The sequence below is a fragment of the Cylas formicarius genome, unplaced genomic scaffold (assembly GCF_029955315.1).
Source record: "Cylas formicarius isolate icCylForm1 unplaced genomic scaffold, icCylForm1.1 PGA_scaffold_66__1_contigs__length_148852, whole genome shotgun sequence".
NCBI lineage: Eukaryota > Metazoa > Arthropoda > Insecta > Coleoptera > Brentidae > Cylas > Cylas formicarius.
The window spans coordinates 10001-30000 of NW_026844345.1; the positions used below are offsets into that span (position 1 = coordinate 10001).

General features: G+C 49.6%; 2 non-coding genes and 1 pseudogene across 2 annotated transcripts; all 3 read right to left on the minus strand.

Annotated features, from left to right (window-relative positions):
- The window catches only part of LOC132702734 (large subunit ribosomal RNA), a 9221-nt pseudogene extending 2245 nt beyond the window's left edge, over window positions 1-6976 (minus strand).
- Window positions 6977-7485: 509 nt separating this feature from the next.
- LOC132702729 (5.8S ribosomal RNA) lies at window positions 7486-7640 on the minus strand. The gene has a single exon (XR_009618954.1). It is a non-coding gene; the product is annotated as a 5.8S ribosomal RNA (ribosomal RNA).
- Window positions 7641-8206: 566 nt separating this feature from the next.
- LOC132702739 (small subunit ribosomal RNA) lies at window positions 8207-10137 on the minus strand. The gene has a single exon (XR_009618960.1). It is a non-coding gene; the product is annotated as a small subunit ribosomal RNA (ribosomal RNA).
- Between the last annotated feature and the right edge of the window lie 9863 nt (window positions 10138-20000).

The following is a 20000-nucleotide window of genomic DNA, read 5'->3' on the forward strand; positions in this document are numbered from 1 at the left end:
ATAAAGCCGCCCTTCCCTGTCCCGGATCGACGGCTCCACGCGGGCGTCAAGGCCCCTGGAGCGGCACGCCTTCGCGAGGATGTTGACCGCTAGGTCGTGCCGCTTGATGCGCTGATGATGCGTCACCGGACACCGCTGGAGGACATGGGAAAGAGTTTCCACACGGCGGCATCCGGCTCTGCACATCCGCGCAGGGGCCGGGAGGCGGGTGTTGTGGAGCCCGCCAACGGTAGGCAGGGTGTTGGTTCGCAGCTGCACCGCGCGAACATGATCTTCACCGGACCACCCCGGTGGGGGGTCCGTGATCCACCGGCTGGCCGCCGCATTCGCACAGTGGCCGCTGAGGCCAGCACCACTGAACGAGCCGTCAAGGCGCTGCCCCCAATAAGCCCGCTGCGCCACCCCGCGGCCAAATGACCGTAAGCTGTCCGCCAACCGTGCCCTAACGCCGACCACGTAGTCGGACCGGAGGGCGGCAGCAAGCTGGGGGTCGTTGTACAAACCCAGCCTCTCCAGCCGGCCCAGCAAGATATCGGGGATCCTGCCGGACAAACAGAAGAGGCCGAGGCCCCCAGCCTTTTTGGCCGCGTAGAGCAGCGCATTGGGCGTTTGCGAGGGCAAGTGCAATGCGCTCTTAACGGTCTTCCGGACGACCTTATCCGCCCGATCTAGAGTGGCCCGCGTCACCCCCGGGTTCTGCAACGAGTACAGGTATTTAGGGAGGATGTACTCTTGCAGCAACCTCAGGCGTTGAAAGGGCTTAAGGGGCACTTTGAGCAGGCGACCCATGGCGTCCCGGAGCGAATCCACTGATGGCGGGTCAGTCCCCATAAAACCGACCTTGTGCCCAAGATATTTAAATGAGGAATCAGCACCGACGACAGGGACAACTTTGGTCCCGATGAACAATGGGACCTGAGTAGCCAGGTAAAGCTTCTTCAGGGCCGGAGCAAGCTTAACAGTGATATTGGAGCATTTGTTTGCGTTAAGCTCCATGCTCCGTGCCCCGAAGAAGCGCTGGCACTCTCTCAGGACGACCTGCATTTCCCTCGACGACGGCGTCAAGAGGAGCAGGTCGTCCGCGTAGGCCATTGCGTTGACCCTTTCGTCGCCGATGCTGATCCCGGTCGGCATACGGGACAGCCACACCATCAGCTCGTCCAGGACTAGGTTGAAAAGGATAGGCGAGAGCGGGTCGCCCTGCTTCACGCCGCGCAGGAGCGGGATGCCCTCGATGCGCGCGCCCCCGACGCGAATGGACGTGGCGCACCCCGACAGGCCGTCCATGAGGTATTCAACAAGGGGCTGCTCTACTCCAAACCTGCGCAGCGCCCTCTCGATTGATGCATGTGGCACGGTATCGAAGGCCTTCCGTAAATCGAGGGCGCTGACACAGTAGGGCCTTGTGGAGGCCCGGCAGCCCTTGATGGCGGCCTGCAGGATGATCGTGTTCGCCATAGTCCCATCCAGGCTCAGAAACCCGCGCTGGGAGGGATGTAACTCCAGGGCGCCCAAACGTGCCGCGAGGATTCGATGAAAGGTCCGGACTAGAATGTTGGATATTGTTATGGGCCGCCAGGAACCGACCTCGGCCGGGTCACCGCCACCCTTGGGAATCAGGGTGGTGCGGCAACCCTTGAGGACTGATGGCGTGCGGCGGGTCAGGAGCATGGCGTTGTATAGGATCGCCACACTCCTGACATCCAGCCTCCTCAGGTCGGCCCCCGACATGCCGTCCGGACCGGCGGCACAGGACGCCCTTGGGCATCTAATGGCAGCCTCCACGGACCGCAAGAGGACAGGCGAATACAGACCCTGAGTCGGTCTTTTATAATCCGAAATCATCTGCCCATCCTCCGGAGCGGCCCCCGCGAAGACTGCCTCGTAATGAGCGCGGATCTCCTCCTCCGGAGGGACAACGCCCACTGCGCCGGGGTCCACGCCGCGGACGATAAGGTCCGCGAGCGCAGACCTGTCCTTACCATACAACTCTTGATACCTCTTAAATCTATGGGCGCGCCGCGCGCCCGGGCGCATAGGAGCCGCGGCCGCGATGTGCCTATCCCGAGCGGGAACTGGGCGGCCATCGACGGGCGTCCAAAGGGCCCGGTATAGTTCCTCCACCGCACCAGCAGCGTCACCGATGCCACCGATGATCCGGCCCACAATCCCCCTGACGGTGTCGGAGACTCCGTCCTGCGCCGCTAACCGAGAAATGTATTCTTGGATGGCCTCAGTGCCACCCGGCGCGGCCTCGGTTGAAACGTTGTTGATCGCCGCGGCAGCGGCAACAGGCGAGCCGGCCGGAGCGCCGGGAGAGGACGCGGCGGTGGAGGGGGCGGGCGACGTGGAGGAAGGCGACGAGGGCGGTCCAGCCCTGAACACTACGTCGCCACTCTCCGCAGGCGGGGACGGCGACGGGGCAGCCCCCCGAGGTGGCGGGCTGACGGACCCATCATCAGTCGAGGACCCCGATCTGAATCGCACGGCCATCCTCCGTGTCCGAACGCCCCTACGTGGACGCGCCGGCGGCGAAAGCGGGCGCGGCGGGCTCGCTGGCGGGGGCCCATCAAAACGAGCGGGCGAGTTCGTCGGGTGGTCGGGAGCCTCCTTCTGTTCCGCCTCAAGCTGGGCCCGCAGGGAGCAATACGCCCCCTGCCTGCGGAGATTCTTGATAGCATCCACTGTACGGTGGAACTTCTCGGCCAGGTGTTTATTGACGGCCGTTCCACCGTACTCCAACTCCGCAAGGCAGATGGCGGAGCGCTCCAGCTCGGAGATGGGGTCCGCCCTCCTGCGGTCACCCAGCTCGACGCTCTTGTTATACGCGTCGGGGTGGGCACGGCGCATATGCTGCCGCACCCCTGCATAGGTGGCGAAGGTCCGGCCACACTCCCCACACCCGCTAGGGCCCTCCTCGACAAGGCCGCGGCAATATCGCCGTCTGTGCTGGGCCAGGCTGGCCGCCGTCGGATATCCCCGGCCGCACCCCTCACAGGGGAAACCACCCTGGGACGCCATACACCACACTCAACACCCACGCGCACGATAGACAAAGAAGAACAGACAAAGGTTCGTGCCGGTCGGTAGAGCTCCCGGAATGTGGGAGCCGCACTAGTTGGCGTTGAAAGCACCGACAGGACACTTATACACAAACCGCGGACGGTAGAACACGAAACAGTCTCCAAACGTTCGCGTCAAGACGGCCGCGCCGACGGTCGCCACACGGGCGCGACTCACGAGGCGGGCTGCCCGCCCCAGCAGACGGCGCCGCCAAAGGGGTGGCAGCCGATAAGGGGGTGGTGGTAAGGGTTGGTTGGGGGGGGAGTCACCAGAGACTCTCCCAGGAAGGATTTCCGGTGAAAGATGTGCAAATATGTGACGGGAGAGCACCACCCAGAAACTCGACTTCGGTCACCCTGTATGGTATGAAGGGGGAGTCAGGTCCGCAATCGCTTCCACCAATCAGTGGGCAGTCCGGCCCAGCAGGTCAGGCCAAAAAATCAGCCCCCTACGGCGAAAAAAAAATTTCCGCAAGAGTAAAAGTTCAAAGGTAGCTACCTTTGAACGAGAATGGCCGATTTTCGACCCCCTGTAAAACGGGGGGTGTGGCCCGTAGGGGCCTGAGATCTCGCACGGCGGATGGCGGGTGGCCGGACAGCAACCCCCCAAAATTTCAACCCCCTATCACAACTGGGGGCGGAGCTGTCGAGGGTGGAATTCCTCGATAAATGGGGCTCCGGCGACCTGGTCGGACTTGGGAGAATATTCGCCGACGGTCGCTATAAAAACACCCCCAAACCACCCACCCCCGCGGCTATCGTCGGAAAACGCCCGCACTTCACTTCCCGGGCGAATGCAACCCCCACGAGGGGCGAGGGCGCCAAATATTTCCCGGTATAAAGGGGGCACGGCGGAGAGAGAAGAGAAGGATGGAAAAGAGAATGTAAACACTAACCCAAACCGGGCCTCTCCGCCGAAGTCCACAGCAGTGCTAATCTGGCGTTTCTAGATAAGGTCAAGCTGCACCGCACTAAACAACCCCGAATTGTCAGTAGTGCCCCCCGGAACGGCCGCGAAGTAACACAAAACACACAGGGACGAACACGCGACTGCCCCGGAACCGGCAAAACTAGGGGCGGCACAACGCGAGACGGGAACCCGCAAAACACCCCGATTTTGAGGGAGCGCAGGAAGACACGTCCGCACGCGACGACGAACGTTAAGAGAGTCATAGTTACTCCCGCCGTTTACCCGCGCTTGATTGAATTTCTTCACTTTGACATTCAGAGCACTGGGCAGAAATCACATTGCGTCAACATCACGTTAAGACCATCGCAATGCTTTGTTTTAATTAGACAGTCGGATTCCCCCGGTCCGTGCCAGTTCTGAGCTGACCGTTAAATAGCGGCCGAAGAGAACACCGGAAAACCGGAGTTTTCCGGGTCTCGCAGCGAGGCGGTTCCGCGGGAGGCCAAGGCTCGGGACCGGGTTCGGATCGGATCCGGAGATCGTCTCCTCGCCCAGGCCCGGCTCGTTAACCGGACCCGCTTCCTCGCCAAGCCCGACACGCCCCGATCCTCAGAGCCAATCCTTATCCCGAAGTTACGGATCCAATTTGCCGACTTCCCTTACCTACATTATTCTATCGACTAGAGGCTCTTCACCTTGGAGACCTGCTGCGGATATGGGTACGAACTGGCGCGACGCCTCCACGTGGCCCTCTCCCGGATTTTCAAGGTCCGAGGGGAAGATCCGGACACCGCGGCAACTGCGGTGCTCTTCGCGTTCCAAACCATATCTCCCTGCTAGAGGTTTCCATGGAACTCGAACGCTCATGCAGAAAAGAAAACTCTTCCCGGATCTCCCGACGGCGTCTCCGGGTCCTTTTGGGTTACCCCGACGAACTCTCTTGCGAGGGCCCGACTTATTAACGGTTCCGCTGCCAGGTTCCGGAATAGGAACCGGATTCCCTTTCGCCCGACGGGTGTGCGCTCTCGTTTTTCTCGCTCGTCAAAAATTATATATTATTTTATAATAAGACGGACCGCGACGTGTAAAACTACACCCCATCGACATCGGCTTTCGCCTAGGGCTTAGGATCGACTGACTCGTGTGCAACGGCTGTTCACACGAAACCCTTCTCCACGTCAGTCCTCCAGGGCCTCGCTGGAGTATTTGCTACTACCACCAAGATCTGCACCGGCGGCGGCTCCAGACGGCCTCGCGGCCAGCCCTTCTGCGCTCACCGCCGCGACCCTCCTACTCGTCAGGGCTTCATGATCGCGTCCGAAAACGACGATCGCACATGCCTCTGACGGTCGAGTATAAGCACGACGCTTCAGCGCCATCCATTTTCAGGGCTAGTAACTTCGGCAGGTGAGTTGTTACACACTCCTTGGCGGATTCCGACTTCCATGGCCACCGTCCTGCTGTCTTAAGTTACCAACGCCTTTCATGGTATCCCATAAGCGTCGATTTTGGCGCTTTAACTCGACGTTTGGTTCATCCCACAGCGCCAGTTCTGCTTACCAAAAATGGCCCACTTGGCACTCTGATTCGTGTCTCTCGCGGCTTCAATAATATATAAATAAATATATATAGTTCGAGCAAGCCGGAGATCTCACCCATTTAAAGTTTGAGAATAGGTTGAGGTCGTTTCGACCCCAATGCCTCTAATCATTCGCTTTACCGGATGAAACTCGTACGCTACGAGCGCCAGCTATCCTGAGGGAAACTTCGGAGGGAACCAGCTACTAGATGGTTCGATTAGTCTTTCGCCCCTATACCCAGTTCCGACGATCGATTTGCACGTCAGAATCGCTACGGACCTCCATCAGGGTTTCCCCTGACTTCGTCCTGACCAGGCATAGTTCACCATCTTTCGGGTCCCAGCGTGTACGCTCTTGGTGCGCCTCTTCTCGCGATGAGAACGAGACGCCCCGGGAGTGCGAGGCGACCGCTTTAAAGGCGAATCGCCCATCCTCCCTCGGTTCGCGCGAGACGAACCTTTACTTTCATTACGCCTTTAGGTTTAGCGAATCCCAATGACTCGCGCACATGCTAGACTCCTTGGTCCGTGTTTCAAGACGGGTCCTGAAAGTACCCAAAGCTATAGCGTCGCAGATCGGTCACGCTTTTTTACGAGCGAGGGTCGGTTCGAGAACTTCGAGGCCAACAGTCACCGGAGGTCGGTACCGGCACCGGGTCCGATAGCCGACTAGTATCCGGAGCGCTTGCCGCGAGTCGAACGCTTTTAAAGCGACCCGTGACCTTTCTCGTACCGTCGAGCGAGTCGGTCAGGATACCGCGGGTCCGCGCGATTCGAGAAAACCGCGCGGGCTCCGCCGCGGACCTTAGACCGACGCCCGACGGATCGCGACGTCCTACCAGGAGAAAAGTGCACGCGTTCGATGCCGGGTCGAAAAACGTAAGGCGCGGAAAAGGTAACGGGTAACCGTCCTCCCCGTCGCGCGAACGTCTCGCGCCGACTCCGAAACGCGAATGAATTTCTCCCTTCGACCTTTCGGGTTTCTCAGGTTTACCCCTAAACGGTTTCACGTACTATTGAACTCTCTCTTCAAAGTGCTTTTCAACTTTCCCTCACGGTACTTGTTCGCTATCGGTCTCGTGGTCATATTTAGCCTTAGATGGAGTTTACCACCCGCTTAGGGCTGCACTCTCAAGCAACCCGACTCTGAGGAGATCCCTCCCGCGATCGACGGCGGTCGCTACGGGCCTGGCACCCTCTATGGGCTGTGGCCCCGTTCAAGAAGGACTTGGACGCGCCGGACGATCTCGGGATAACGGAACCTCCCTAACACCACATTTCCCGGCGCCCGGTATCGGCCGCGGGATTCGGTGCTGGGCTCTTCCCTGTTCGCTCGCAGCTACTGAGGGAATCCTAATTAGTTTCTTTTCCTCCGCTTATTAATATGCTTAAATTCGGCGGGTAGTCTCACCTGCTCTGAGGTCGATCGATAAAATCATTATATATATATATATATATATATATATATATAATATATATATAAAACGTAGACGTGAATTTCGAAACGGTTCAGCGTTTATATTTAAAACCGCTATATCCACCACTCGTTACGCGGCCGCAAACGATCAGACGTCGGACACCTTTTCTTCTTATCGAGAAAATAACGGACACGACGATCGTCAATTTTGCGCGGACCTGCGACATACGCGGGCGGTTTTAATTACGCTCGTCTCTCGCGCTTTTAAGCGAGCGCGACGCGACGAACCGGTGCGTCGAAAATCGACGTCGTTCGCAAACTCGGTCGCGTTCCTTAGAACGCGGCCGGAGTTTCGCTTTCGCGTTTTAAAACGTCGCGAGACCGGGTAGGAGAGAGATCGCGCGCTAAGCGCGAACGTGCTGTTGCTCCTCACTCCTTCCCGCGCTACACGTCCAACTCGCTCCGACGTTTCTCGCGCCTCGCGGGCGAAAAAACCGAGCAGTCTTTAAATTGGATACGACCCTCAGCCAGGAGTGGTCCGGGAACAGAATCCGAGGACCGCAATGTGCGTTCGAAATGTCGATGTTCATGTGTCCTGCAGTTCACAAGTTGACGCGCAATTAGCTGCGTTCTTCATCGACCCACGAGCCAAGTGATCCACCGTTTAGGGTAATCTTTTTTCGATCGGTTTAACGCTTTTCGTCTCCGAAAAAGAGTCGTCGGCGTTGTTATCGACACATACATTTTTTTTACGGAAGGCGAGGTATATACCTTTCGACGTAAAAAAAAAAAAAAAGTTCGATTTCGGGCCGGTCTATCCGACGGAACACTTCGCCGCGCGCCCTTTGTTCTTTATTATTCAGACGGTAGGCGCGCGCGCGTTCGCGTTCGGACGACCCGCGCCGGTTTAAAGTTTATATACACACCTCCTCGCGGGTCGCGGGTGGGTGTAAGTACTTTTCGGTGCTCCGGGCGAATATCGTTTGACACCTTGTCGACGGCGAGCGCGAAACTAGGTTTCGCGCTTCGAGTTCCGTCTAGGTACCCGGAATTTTGTCGGCGCTCCTCCTACTCCTACTCCTCTCTCCCCTTTTTTACGGTGGTCGAGTGGTCGTCGTAGTCGTCGAATTTAATCGCGGCCGACTTAAAGATCGACGCGAGATATTTTCGACCGAGCGTCAGCGACAAAAATTCGTTCGACTAAATAAAGACAAACTGTGTAATTTTTATTATCACTTTAATGATCCTTCCGCAGGTTCACCTACGGAAACCTTGTTACGACTTTTACTTCCTCTAAATGATCAAGTTTGGTCAACTTCCCGGACACATCGACGACGCCGAAACGCCATCGGCGTATCGGTCCGAAGACCTCACTAAATCATTCAATCGGTAGTAGCGACGGGCGGTGTGTACAAAGGGCAGGGACGTAATCAACGCGAGCTTATGACTCGCGCTTACTGGGAATTCCTCGTTCATGGGGAACAATTGCAAGCCCCAATCCCTAGCACGAAGGAGGTTCAGCGGGTTACCCGGGCCTCTCGGCCAGGGAGGACACGCTGATTCCTTCAGTGTAGCGCGCGTGCGGCCCAGAACATCTAAGGGCATCACAGACCTGTTATTGCTCAATCTCGTGCGGCTAGAAGCCGCCTGTCCCTCTAAGAAGAATTGTTTGTACGCAGACAGTAAAAACCGCGCGCGACAACGGGGCGAACCCCGAGCCGGCCGGCCTTTGAGATGTCTAAATACGCCTAGTTAGCAGGCTAGAGTCTCGTTCGTTATCGGAATTAACCAGACAAATCGCTCCACCAACTAAGAACGGCCATGCACCACCACCCACCGAATCAAGAAAGAGCTCTCAATCTGTCAATCCTTCCGGTGTCCGGGCCTGGTGAGGTTTCCCGTGTTGAGTCAAATTAAGCCGCAGGCTCCACTCCTGGTGGTGCCCTTCCGTCAATTCCTTTAAGTTTCAGCTTTGCAACCATACTTCCCCCGGAACCCAAAAGCTTTGGTTTCCCGGAAGCTGCCCGCCGAGTCATCGGAGGAACGTCGGCGGATCGCTAGCTGGCATAGTTTACAGTTAGAACTAGGGCGGTATCTGATCGCCTTCGAACCTCTAACTTTCGTTCTTGATCAATGAAAACGTTTTTGGCAAATGCTTTCGCTTCTGTCCGTCTTGCGACGATCCAAGAATTTCACCTCTAACGTCGCAATACGAATGCCCCCATCCGTTCCTATTAATCATTACCTCGGGGTTCCGAAAACCAACAAAATAGAACCGAGGTCCTATTCCATTATTCCATGCACACAGTATTCAGGCGAAGTTTTAGCCTGCTTTAAGCACTCTAATTTGTTCAAAGTAAACGTGCCGGCCCACCTCGACACTCAATGAAGAGCACCGCGGCAGGATTGAGTTGGACCGCCCGCGTGAACGGGCTAAGTCCACCGGCAGGACGTCTCGCGGCACGCCAGTTAACACCGCGGACGATGAACCGGCGGCGCGAGACACAAATTCGACTACGAGCTTTTTAACCGCAACAACTTTAATATACGCTATTGGAGCTGGAATTACCGCGGCTGCTGGCACCAGACTTGCCCTCCAATTGATCCTCGTTAAAGGGTTTAGAGTGTACTCATTCCGATTACGGGGCCTCGGATGAGTCCCGTATCGTTATTTTTCGTCACTACCTCCCCGTGCCGGGAGTGGGTAATTTGCGCGCCTGCTGCCCTCCTTGGATATGGTAGCCGTTTCTCAGGCTCCCTCTCCGGAATCGAACCCTGATTCCCCGTTACCCGTTACGACCATGGTAGGCGCAGAACCTACCATCGACAGTTGATAAGGCAGACATTTGAAAGATGCGTCGCCGGTGCGAGACCGTGCGATCAGCGTAAAGTTATTCAGAGTCACCAAGTTGAACGATGTCGGGCGCGAACCCGCCACCGATTGGTTTTGATCTAATAAAAGCACTCCTTCCGTCTCCGGTCGGACCTCTGTTTGCATGTATTAGCTCTAGAATTACCACAGTTATCCAAGTAATTGTGGGTACGATCTAAGGAACCATAACTGATTTAATGAGCCTTTCGCGGTTTCACCTTAATTTGGCTTGTACTGAAACATGCATGGCTTAATCTTTGAGACAAGCATATGACTACTGGCAGGATCAACCAGGGAGCTGTTCTACGTGTCGAGCGCGCCGCCGCCGCCGCCGCCACGGATGACGACGATCGGGCGCGGTACGACAACAAACAGTCTCTTTTTTAAAAATAATAATTACGCGCGCGAAACGCGTTTATTTTATTTTTAAATAGAAACAGACGCGACCACTTTGTGTGGCGGTGATAGCGTGCGAGTACGGAAATGAACCGTTCCCGACGCCACACTCGTTATTATTATTATTCGGACGCGATCCGTCCAATTTTTTTTTGTTGGTAATAAATATCGAGACGACGTGAGTGCGCGATCAAACAATCCGACTCGCGCGCGCATAATAAGCTTTAAAATGCGGCGCGCGTCGAACCGATGTGCCTCGGGCAACGAACGTCGATCGACGGAAATTTTCGGACATTCTCTCGATCACTCTTCGCTAGATTGAAAGCGACACGAGATTTCTCGAAAGAAACGTTCCGGATTCGCATATAAACTCGCTCGGTTAGATGAGAGTTATCGCAAATTTTTCGGAAGAAAAATATTATAGGGCGACCGCTTTCGAACCACGAAGTGCCAAATCTTACTTTAAAACACCCGCTAAGTTCGCGATCTAGCTGTATAAGGTGCGGAGCCTTAAAATGTTTTCGAACGCTCGAGCAATCGCTGCTACGAAGACGGGCCGATGGCAAACGAAAAACGGTCTACGTTCCCGTACCGATGAAGGAAACCAATTTTTCTTAAAAAATTGAACCCACGATACGAAAATGTTAAGCGAGCCAATTAATCGCGCCAAACGGTCGACTCGAAGGCGATCTAACGATCGAAAAAGCATTTTGCTCTGCGAAGGGAGAAGTGTCTATACGCACGACGCGGCGGTCGCGCTCGAGACCATCTCACCTATTATAGGTAACGGACCATTCCTTAGTCTTCCGAACGTTTCACGTGAAAACCCGAATATCGGCTGCGGCGGGCAAATAAAGTTCGGAGCGAAACTTTCGCTCGTGGTTACGTTCGATTTGGTTAAAGCGGGCACTTTTTCAAATATTTTTTTTTCTTTACTTACTTTTGTTAACTGACCGCCGGTTCCGGTTCCGACTTAAAAATAAATCGCCGTCCCCGGATTTTGTCGGACGATACTCTCCATCATTTTTAATTTCGGGTGTTTGCATTTTTTTTTCTCGCGATTTAATAAATTCATTATTAAACATTTATAAGTCCGTCTTCTTTAATATTGCGGACCAGCGGGAAGAGAGTTTTGTTTTTTTTTTTTTATTTTATTCATTTTAACATATACTCCCATAAAAGGTTTTTGCCGCTAGCCGCGAGCAGAGAAAAATAAGCAAAACTAACCGAAACAAAGCAAAAATAAGCAAAACTAACCAAAATTAACCGAATATAACCAAAATTAAACAAAACTAACCAAAAGGAACAAAAATAACCACAACTAAGCAAAATTAATCATAACAAACCAAAATTGGCCAAAGTTCGGCAAAACAAACCAAATTATCCAAAACTAAGCAAAATTAAGCAAAAGTAGTCAAAATTAACAAAAACAAGCCAAACTTATCCTGAACAAACCAAAACTAACGATAATTAAGCAAAAATAGGAAACGTTCACAAAAACTAACCGAAACGAACCATAACTAACTAATAGCGGCCGAAACTGGAAATAATAAACCAAAGTAAACAAAACTAAGCAAAATTAAGCAAAAGTAGTCAAAATTAACAAAAACAAGCCAAACTTATCCTAAACAAACCAAAACTAACGATAATTAAGCAAAAATAGGAAACGTTCACAAAAACTAACCGAAATGAACCCTAACTAACTAATAGCGGCCGAAACTGGAAATAATAAACCAAAGTAACCAAAACTAAGCAAAATTAAGCAAAAGTAGTCAAAATTAACAAAAACAAGCCAAAATTATCCTAAACAAACCCAAAACTAACGATAATCCTAACTAACCAATAGCGGCCGAAACTGGAAATAATAAACCAAAGTAACCAAAACTAGCGAAAATTCAGCAAAAGAAACCAAAATTAACCGTGTAACAAACCCAAATCAACCAAACCAAAAAAAAAAACATGCAAAACTTCACCAAAACGAACCACAATTCGCAAAAACTAAACAAACACAAACAAAATTAAGCACACTCAAATAAAAAGTAATCAAAACTACGTTCAACACGAACTGACCTAATTAAATAAAAAAATAGGAAAATTCAATTTTGCTAACCAAAAACGTCAATCGAAATAAACGCGAAACCGGGTTCCTGCCATTTATTTCGACGATAAGCACTTTTATCTAACTATGATTCGAAAAAAAAAAAAATAAGAAAGAAAGATATGAATAAACGAATTGATTAATATATAAAAATTGTGGTTCTGAAAAGAACCGTTTTTGGTGAATTTACACTCTCCAAGTCGACGCTCATTTATTTAGAACTGGTGTATTTTGTGACGGCTTTGGTCCCTTCACTGACGGCGTGCTTGGCCAACTCTCCGGGCAACAACAATCTCACGGCCGTTTGAATCTCTCTGCTAGTAATAGTGGATCGCTTATTATAGTGAGCCAAACGAGAAGCTTCGGCGGCAATCCTTTCGAAAATGTCGTTTACGAACGAATTCATAATGGACATGGCTTTGCTCGAAATGCCAGTATCCGGATGAACTTGCTTCAACACTTTGTAAATGTAAATTGCGTAACTCTCCTTCCTCCTGCGTTTCTTTTTCTTATCACTCTTCGAAATATTTTTTTGAGCCTTGCCGGCTTTTTTCGCCGCTTTACCGCTTAGTTTCGGTGGCATTTTCTACAATCGATTAGACGCGCGCAAAGTAACGGACTGACAAGGCCCACACCGGGCCGCAGCTATTTATTTGAGAACCGAGTCGGCCGACAAGCTCCGCCCCCGGGCATCGTTCGCCGAAGCGCTAATCCCATTGGTCCATGCCCATGTCCTATAAATAGCGCGCCCACGGTCTGCGAGAGCGTCATTGTGCTGTTAACGTTCGTGCGTGTACGGAACCCAAAAGCTTTGGTTTCCCGGAAGCTGCCCGCCGAGTCATCGGAGGAACGTCGGCGGATCGCTAGCTGGCATAGTTTACAGTTAGAACTAGGGCGGTATCTGATCGCCTTCGAACCTCTAACTTTCGTTCTTGATCAATGAAAACGTTTTTGGCAAATGCTTTCGCTTCTGTCCGTCTTGCGACGATCCAAGAATTTCACCTCTAACGTCGCAATACGAATGCCCCCATCCGTTCCTATTAATCATTACCTCGGGGTTCCGAAAACCAACAAAATAGAACCGAGGTCCTATTCCATTATTCCATGCACACAGTATTCAGGCGAAGTTTTAGCCTGCTTTAAGCACTCTAATTTGTTCAAAGTAAACGTGCCGGCCCACCTCGACACTCAATGAAGAGCACCGCGGCAGGATTGAGTTGGACCGCCCGCGTGAACGGGCTAAGTCCACCGGCAGGACGTCTCGCGGCACGCCAGTTAACACCGCGGACGATGAACCGGCGGCGCGAGACACAAATTCGACTACGAGCTTTTTAACCGCAACAACTTTAATATACGCTATTGGAGCTGGAATTACCGCGGCTGCTGGCACCAGACTTGCCCTCCAATTGATCCTCGTTAAAGGGTTTAGAGTGTACTCATTCCGATTACGGGGCCTCGGATGAGTCCCGTATCGTTATTTTTCGTCACTACCTCCCCGTGCCGGGAGTGGGTAATTTGCGCGCCTGCTGCCCTCCTTGGATATGGTAGCCGTTTCTCAGGCTCCCTCTCCGGAATCGAACCCTGATTCCCCGTTACCCGTTACGACCATGGTAGGCGCAGAACCTACCATCGACAGTTGATAAGGCAGACATTTGAAAGATGCGTCGCCGGTGCGAGACCGTGCGATCAGCGTAAAGTTATTCAGAGTCACCAAGTTGAACGATGTCGGGCGCGAACCCGCCACCGATTGGTTTTGATCTAATAAAAGCACTCCTTCCGTCTCCGGTCGGACCTCTGTTTGCATGTATTAGCTCTAGAATTACCACAGTTATCCAAGTAATTGTGGGTACGATCTAAGGAACCATAACTGATTTAATGAGCCTTTCGCGGTTTCACCTTAATTTGGCTTGTACTGAAACATGCATGGCTTAATCTTTGAGACAAGCATATGACTACTGGCAGGATCAACCAGGGAGCTGTTCTACGTGTCGAGCGCGCCGCCGCCGCCGCCGCCACGGATGACGACGATCGGGCGCGGTACGACAACAAACAGTCTCTTTTTTAAAAATAATAATTACGCGCGCGAAACGCGTTTATTTTATTTTTAAATAGAAACAGACGCGACCACTTTGTGTGGCGGTGATAGCGTGCGAGTACGGAAATGAACCGTTCCCGACGCCACACTCGTTATTATTATTATTCGGACGCGATCCGTCCAATTTTTTTTTGTTGGTAATAAATATCGAGACGACGTGAGTGCGCGATCAAACAATCCGACTCGCGCGCGCATAATAAGCTTTAAAATGCGGCGCGCGTCGAACCGATGTGCCTCGGGCAACGAACGTCGATCGACGGAAATTTTCGGACATTCTCTCGATCACTCTTCGCTAGATTGAAAGCGACACGAGATTTCTCGAAAGAAACGTTCCGGATTCGCATATAAACTCGCTCGGTTAGATGAGAGTTATCGCAAATTTTTCGGAAGAAAAATATTATAGGGCGACCGCTTTCGAACCACGAAGTGCCAAATCTTACTTTAAAACACCCGCTAAGTTCGCGATCTAGCTGTATAAGGTGCGGAGCCTTAAAATGTTTTCGAACGCTCGAGCAATCGCTGCTACGAAGACGGGCCGATGGCAAACGAAAAACGGTCTACGTTCCCGTACCGATGAAGGAAACCAATTTTTCTTAAAAAATTGAACCCACGATACGAAAATGTTAAGCGAGCCAATTAATCGCGCCAAACGGTCGACTCGAAGGCGATCTAACGATCGAAAAAGCATTTTGCTCTGCGAAGGGAGAAGTGTCTATACGCACGACGCGGCGGTCGCGCTCGAGACCATCTCACCTATTATAGGTAACGGACCATTCCTTAGTCTTCCGAACGTTTCACGTGAAAACCCGAATATCGGCTGCGGCGGGCAAATAAAGTTCGGAGCGAAACTTTCGCTCGTGGTTACGTTCGATTTGGTTAAAGCGGGCACTTTTTCAAATATTTTTTTTTCTTTACTTACTTTTGTTAACTGACCGCCGGTTCCGGTTCCGACTTAAAAATAAATCGCCGTCCCCGGATTTTGTCGGACGATACTCTCCATCATTTTTAATTTCGGGTGTTTGCATTTTTTTTTCTCGCGATTTAATAAATTCATTATTAAACATTTATAAGTCCGTCTTCTTTAATATTGCGGACCAGCGGGAAGAGAGTTTTGTTTTTTTTTTTTTATTTTATTCATTTTAACATATACTCCCATAAAAGGTTTTTGCCGCTAGCCGCGAGCAGAGAAAAATAAGCAAAACTAACCGAAACAAAGCAAAAATAAGCAAAACTAACCAAAATTAACCGAATATAACCAAAATTAAACAAAACTAACCAAAAGGAACAAAAATAACCACAACTAAGCAAAATTAATCATAACAAACCAAAATTGGCCAAAGTTCGGCAAAACAAACCAAATTATCCAAAACTAAGCAAAATTAAGCAAAAGTAGTCAAAATTAACAAAAACAAGCCAAACTTATCCTGAACAAACCAAAACTAACGATAATTAAGCAAAAATAGGAAACGTTCACAAAAACTAACCGAAACGAACCATAACTAACTAATAGCGGCCGAAACTGGAAATAATAAACCAAAGTAAACAAAACTAAGCAAAATTAAGCAAAAGTAGTCAAAATTAACAAAAACAAGCCAAACTTATCCTAAACAAACCAAAACTAACGATAATTAAGCAAAAATAGGAAACGTTCACAAAAACTAACCGAAATGAACCCTAACTAACTAATAGCGGCCGAAACTGGAAATAATAAACCAAAGTAACCAAAACTAAGCAAAATTAAGCAAAAGTAGTCAAAATTAACAAAAACAAGCCAAAATTATCCTAAACAAACCCAAAACTAACGATAATCCTAACTAACCAATAGCGGCCGAAACTGGAAATAATAAACCAAAGTAACCAAAACTAGCGAAAATTCAGCAAAAGAAACCAAAATTAACCGTGTAACAAACCCAAATCAACCAAACCAAAAAAAAAAACATGCAAAACTTCACCAAAACGAACCACAATTCGCAAAAACTAAACAAACACAAACAAAATTAAGCACACTCAAATAAAAAGTAATCAAAACTACGTTCAACACGAACTGACCTAATTAAATAAAAAAATAGGAAAATTCAATTTTGCTAACCAAAAACGTCAATCGAAATAAACGCGAAACCGGGTTCCTGCCATTTATTTCGACGATAAGCACTTTTATCTAACTATGATTCGAAAAAAAAAAAAATAAGAAAGAAAGATATGAATAAACGAATTGATTAATATATAAAAATTGTGGTTCTGAAAAGAACCGTTTTTGGTGAATTTACACTCTCCAAGTCGACGCTCATTTATTTAGAACTGGTGTATTTTGTGACGGCTTTGGTCCCTTCACTGACGGCGTGCTTGGCCAACTCTCCGGGCAACAACAATCTCACGGCCGTTTGAATCTCTCTGCTAGTAATAGTGGATCGCTTATTATAGTGAGCCAAACGAGAAGCTTCGGCGGCAATCCTTTCGAAAATGTCGTTTACGAACGAATTCATAATGGACATGGCTTTGCTCGAAATGCCAGTATCCGGATGAACTTGCTTCAACACTTTGTAAATGTAAATTGCGTAACTCTCCTTCCTCCTGCGTTTCTTTTTCTTATCACTCTTCGAAATATTTTTTTGAGCCTTGCCGGCTTTTTTCGCCGCTTTACCGCTTAGTTTCGGTGGCATTTTCTACAATCGATTAGACGCGCGCAAAGTAACGGACTGACAAGGCCCACACCGGGCCGCAGCTATTTATTTGAGAACCGAGTCGGCCGACAAGCTCCGCCCCCGGGCATCGTTCGCCGAAGCGCTAATCCCATTGGTCCATGCCCATGTCCTATAAATAGCGCGCCCACGGTCTGCGAGAGCGTCATTGTGCTGTTAACGTTCGTGCGTGTACTATTAACGGTAATAACGATGTCGGGACGCGGAAAAGGAGGCAAAGTCAAAGGGAAAGCGAAGTCTCGTTCTAGCAGGGCCGGTTTACAGTTTCCGGTAGGTAGAATTCACCGATTACTTCGGAAAGGAAACTATGCGGAGAGGGTCGGCGCCGGAGCTCCGGTATATTTGGCGGCCGTAATGGAATATTTGGCCGCCGAAGTTTTGGAATTGGCCGGTAACGCGGCGAGGGACAATAAGAAAACCAGAATCATTCCGCGACATTTACAACTGGCGATCCGAAACGACGAGGAATTGAACAAATTATTATCGGGAGTAACGATCGCTCAGGGAGGTGTTTTGCCGAACATTCAAGCGGTTCTTTTGCCCAAGAAAACCGACAACAAAGCAAAATAAAAATTGCGGCGAGGGAAGACGATGGGAAAACGGTCCTTCTAAGGACCACAAATACTTTTCTATTTGAGATTTCGTTTCGTTTATTTAACAGATTATTAAAAAAAAAAAAAAAAAGAAACGTTCCTTCTTTTTACGTTTTCTCTTTCGGACTATAAGAAAACCGGTATAATACCTCGACATTTACAATTGCCGATCCCAGGAATTGAACAAATTATTATCCGAAGTTAAGATCGCTAGGTGGTTCTGTTGCCTAAGAAAACCGACAACAAAGCTAAATAAAGTTTTCGCCGGGAAGGAAGACGGTTCTTGTAAGGACCACAAATACTTTTCTATTTGAGATTTCGTTTCCTTTATTTCACAGATTTAATAATCACACTAACACGGGGAGAAATTAAAAATTCAAAACTTACCTCGACTCGATAATGGTTTGTTGGGCATTATACTCGAAATAACGAATAATCTTTGGAACGTATTTTGTGGTTCTGAAAAGAACCTTTTTTTTTTTTTTTTGTGTTTCCGCAAGATCGACGAAAAATTTAGCCACCAAATCCGTAAAGAGTTCTACCTTGTCTTTTTAGGGCGTACACCACGTCCATTGCCGTTACCGTTTTTCTTTTGGCGTGCTCCGTATAGGTTACCGCGTCTCTGATGACGTTTTCCAAAAACACCTTTAAAACGCCACGAGTTTCTTCGTAAATCAATCCGGAAATTCGTTTCACGCCTCCGCGACGGGCCAATCTTCTAATGGCCGGCTTGGTTATTCCCTGAATGTTATCCCTCAACACTTTGCGATGTCGCTTTGCACCACCTTTTCCCAAACCTTTGCCGCCTTTCCCTCTACCGGTCATTTTTAATACGAGCCGAGTTCTCTGATCGATATATAACAAACAAAACCGTCCGAAGTGCCACGATCAACTGACCGAAAACGGTCCGGCGCTTCGGTTTTGTCGAGTCGGAATTCGCCACGCCCAAAAAGGTCGATTGGACCAATGAGAAGAGAAAACGCTCGGGTACAAATTAAACGGACGGACGTTCGTGCGGCCATTATCTGTCGACGAGTGTTAGTGATTTGGTGTTCTAGTACGTCCGCGAACGTGTTTTATTATCATGGCCAGAACCAAGCAGACCGCTCGTAAATCGACCGGAGGAAAAGCGCCCCGAAAGCAGTTGGCGACCAAAGCGGCGAGAAAAAGTGCACCGGCAACCGGAGGAGTTAAAAAACCTCATCGCTACAGACCGGGCACCGTGGCTTTGAGAGAAATTAGACGTTATCAAAAGAGCACCGAACTATTGATCCGAAAATTACCGTTCCAACGACTGGTCAGAGAAATCGCTCAAGACTTTAAAACGGATCTGCGTTTCCAAAGTTCCGCGGTAATGGCGTTGCAAGAAGCGAGCGAAGCTTATCTCGTCGGTCTTTTCGAAGATACAAATTTGTGCGCCATTCATGCCAAACGAGTAACGATCATGCCGAAAGATATTCAATTGGCGAGGCGTATCAGGGGAGAGAGAGCTTAAGATTAATAATAATCTCTTTTATTATTATTAACAACAAACCGGTTCTTTTAAGAACCACAAATCATTTTCCTTTAAGATTTCGTTAAAAATTGAAAATAAAAAATAAAACTTTTTCATTTATTAATTATTTGAGAACGGCCCGGTTGGATTTTTTTTTTTTCGCAACTAACGACGTCTTTAAAAAAAATTATTAGTGGTTCTGAAAAGAACCCCCCCCACTCCCCGTTGCTTTGTAAAACCGGACGAGTTTTTATTTCGACCTCTGGTATATTTGGTGACGGCTTTCGTTCTTCTGCTTTTTCGCGGCGGCTTTTCCACCGGTTTTCGAAGGCATTATTATTCACAAAGAAAAGCGGTCTTCGCGATCGAAATGAGAAAAAACCCCGGCGAACGTATTTATATCGCGACGGAGTCGGTCAACAAGCTCCGCCCCCTGTTCGCTTTTCGGTGGGAGGAGCTTGTCAACGGACTTTCTTCTCATATAAATACGTTCGCGGGGATATTTCTCTTAATGTTTGCGTGATCGTCGTCGGAATCGACTACGCTTCGTTGTTAAACGAGATGCAGTTTAAAATTCGCCGGCGGATAAGTTAGAATAAGTTTGTCGTAGGGAGAACGAAATGGAAAAGAGAAAAAAGAAGAAAAAGAGAAGTCCTTTTCGAGATTTTTTAATAAATTTATACTTATATATATTTTTTAAAGAAATCGTTTTCTATTTACCCCCGAGACGCCCGGGATTCGAGTTTGCCTTTGAAGATAGTTACGAATTCGATAGCGATTTTTT